Source organism: Littorina saxatilis, linkage group LG1 (assembly GCF_037325665.1).
Source record: "Littorina saxatilis isolate snail1 linkage group LG1, US_GU_Lsax_2.0, whole genome shotgun sequence".
Lineage (NCBI taxonomy): Eukaryota > Metazoa > Mollusca > Gastropoda > Littorinimorpha > Littorinidae > Littorina > Littorina saxatilis.
Window position 1 is genome coordinate 59,437,759 of NC_090245.1, and position 3,612 is coordinate 59,441,370.

The 3,612-nt window shown below is 40.6% G+C and overlaps 1 protein-coding gene across 1 annotated transcript in view; it reads left to right on the plus strand.

Moving 5' to 3' along the window:
• LOC138975591 (uncharacterized) overlaps positions 1 to 473 on the plus strand; it is a 57,945-nt gene extending 57,472 nt beyond the window's left edge. The window contains exon 6 of the mRNA XM_070348316.1: positions 1 to 473. This exon is cut by the window's left edge and continues 405 nt beyond it. The gene's annotated coding sequence lies outside the window, so the exon portion shown is untranslated.
• Positions 474 to 3,612: the final 3,139 nt, after the last annotated feature.

Genomic DNA, 3,612 nt, shown 5'->3' on the forward strand with positions numbered 1-3,612 from the left:
AAATTGCATACAGTTGCTATTGAATTTTTACAATTGATTTAATTGACATTGAGCTTTAATAAAATATAGTATTAATGGGTCAACAACCGCGGTGCATTGAGGTACCTTTTCTCAGCGACTTTGCTGAACGTCTCCCCTCCGCAAGTAGCCGAGCAAGCATACAATGCGAAGTGGCCATATCTACATCCTGTCCCTTTACGATGATTTATGTATTCCTTTTTTTTAAACAGCAATCGATTCGCTGTGAATAATATAAATCTCGTTCGCCCGATTCCCATGTTGCCCCATTTCCGTTTCACCCTGTGGTCATTTCGCACCAAGTTATTCATTTTCATGTTCACCCTATTTTTGATGTTAACTGTTGTCCCACTTCGCCCAAATCAGTCGCACCACTGTGTAACTGGTGTGAAAGTAAACTGTTCCCTTCCGATTCAATTTGACACATCATGAGAAATAATAATTCAGAGGCCTGAAAGACACACGCTGTGTTTGTGTGTGTGTTTGTTTGTGTGTGTGTGTGTGTGTGTGTGCGCGTGTGTTTGTGTGTGTGCGTGTGTTTGTGTGTGTGTTAATGTGTGTGGGTGTCTGTGTGTGTGCGTGTGTGTATGTGTGTGTGTGTGTGTGTGTGTGTTTGTGTGTGTGTGTGTGTGGTTGTGTGTGTGTGTGGTTGTGTGTGTGTGGTTGTGTGTGCTTCTTCCTTGTTACATTTGTTTCCAAGAGGAAGATTTCACAAGCATTCACAATGGACACAAGACCCAACTACAATGTAGCTCGCATGCATTCAAATATAATTATTTCCTGAATGGATACTCAGTTGCTTTTTTGATGCCATTTGTAAAATGTATGCAAGCCCCAAAAGATATACCACCCTTCTAGGGTTTGCAGATTAGATGTAGGTAATTCGAAGGGCTCCTTTACTTATTCATTATCACTTTAACCTTCACCGGATCACGCTTTGGACTACACAGTCCGGATGATGTGGGTCGTGTACGACCCATATTTTCTAAAGAAGGATTCAGCGTAAAAAGTATGGGTCGTACACGACCCACACCATCCGAATAGGAATATAAACTTTTTGCCGCCTCATTGCAGAGTATGGGTGGTTCACGACCCACGCTATCCTAATACGAAAAAAGACCGTAAAATGTCTTCTTTAGTTCCATATGGGTCGTCCACGACCCACAACATCCGGACCGTATAATTCAAATGACGTCAATTTGTATGTGTTTGTCTACAAAGATAATCCTTTAAAAATTGGTCGATACGAAGGTTCTGTGCATCCTGAACTCGGGTTAAATGAGTTACTTCCCTTCGGGTCTCATTTATCCCTGACAGTGTCACAAAGATGTGAGTAGGATATTTGTGATGTGAAACACGTCGTGATTTTAACCTCCCTAAAGATTGAATTGGGATATGCTAGGACACGTTCAGTGAAGCGATATCACGGGTTTCGTGTGTTGCACGAGAAAACCCTAGTTTGACATGAGTTGTGTTTATGAGAAATGTAGCTGGTCTTGGTTTAATAACGTCACAACGTTGTAGATGCTCGACCGAGCAAGGTGTCTACAGCGTGTGTCAAGTTTGTCGGGGACAAACACTCTTTCAAGAGACGGGTCTCTTAAGGTAAATGATGTACTATGTTGTATATTCTTGAAGCTTGAATACATAGCTGGAATGTAAATGTATACAAAGTGCACTAAATTCTAGTGTGAAGTTTTAAGAGAATTCTTGTTGTGATTGTATTATGGTTTTTTGTTGGAAAATTCTTGAACATAAATGTTGTTACGCATTTATGTTATGTTTAAGACAGTGATGCTATGTATGGTCGTGTCATTAGTGGATTAAGTGATTTATGGACCAAGTATAGTTTTGATATTGACTGTGGACGGAATGTGAATGTAGAATGAACGAGAGAGTTGTTACATGACTTTAGTTTAGGAAGAGGAGATGGTTTAAGAGAATGTTGTATTAAGACTTGGGTTAATTCTTTAGGAGTTTCCATGACGAGAGTTCATGAGCGTGAGCGAGGGACGGACCTCACACGGAAGAGGCGTGACGATGGTGGAGAGAGAGACCACATCGGCGCAGATGGCTGGACGGAGGAGTCTTCATCATCACCGGTCGTAGAGACGACGGTTCTTTTCGTTAATGGGAGAAACGTGAAGGGTGCATGATGGCATCTAAAAGGAGAGTTTCTGAATTCATCGTCTACGTGGATTCAGCGGCACAAGGAGGTGTAAATGACGACATATAGTGAGCCGTGATACGAACTCGTGAGTGTCTGTCAACACTTTACCTTGTGCAGTAATTAATTATTGAAATAATTTCTTTATATCATTAATCACGTGTGTGGAGTGATTGTAAAGAGATTGTATGAACGGTGTGGACGAGAAGTTGATTGGTATTGATGTTGTTTTCTTTAGGTGAAGAATTGTGTTATAATTTGTGTGAGGAAATAATAAGTCTGCATCCTCCCAAATTCTGTGTTTGGAGTGTTTTAGTGTGAAGATTGAAGAGTCAGTGTAATAAGATAGGGCAGAACACGTATACAGAAAAGTAACTCCTTATTCACACTACAATCCACTTCATGACAGACAGGATGCCTTTGTTTTCCTTCTCTGGAGAGGAAATGGATTTTTTTTAATTTTTTTTTATACATCTTTAGAGCTTTTCGTAATGTGTTATTGATATAAGCAGATTCGCGATAGTTGATAATGATTTTTCATGGTGTTGTGTAATTTTTAGATTACAAAGGAATTGTTATGTAAGACAGTTTCAAGCGAGCTATCTTTCGCGGATGTATTTACTGTGCAAACGACTCTAAATATGGCAAAAGTGTCACGTGATAATCAACTTTGTCACGTGATCATAACAAAATGGCTACGGAGCGGACGAAACTTTTTCCGTAACCAGTTGGGAGTGTTGCAACAATATCACGGTCTCCTTCCCACAGCAGTCTCAAAATTTCGACTTGTTTTGACTTTAGAAAGATGTCTTTATCATAACTGTGAAGAACAGAACGGAGATAACTGTCGAAGTCGGCCATTCTACAATCACGTTCGTCTTTCGTCTTTCGATCAGAAACATTAGCGAAAAACATATGGGAGATAACTTTGTACTCTTGTTTTGATAGATTTCGGCTTTTAGACACTTTCTTTCCCTGTACTCCGCGTAGCAATTATCCTTCCTGTCAGAGAGACATGAGCGATAGCGTGGACCGATGATTATCAGAATGGCTTCTATGGTGTTTGAGGATTACATGAAGTCTCAATCAAAAACACCCAATAGTTTTAGAGAGACAGACGCTTTTGTGAGACTTTGGCGGGTCATCCACGACCGAGGAAGCACGGAGAATGTTAAACCCTTTTATATACAGTATGTGTGTGTGTGTGTGTGTGTGTGTGTGTGTGTGCGTGCGTGTGCGTGTGTGTGTGTGTGTGTGTGTGGGTGTGTGTGTGTGTGTGTGTTTGTGTGTGTGTGTTTGTGTGTGTGCTTCTTCCTTTTTAAATCTGTTTCCTAGGGCATTCTCAATGGATACAAGACCGATGCCCAACTAGCTCGCATGCATTCAAATATTTCCTGAATGGATACTTAGTTGTTTTTTTGGTGCCA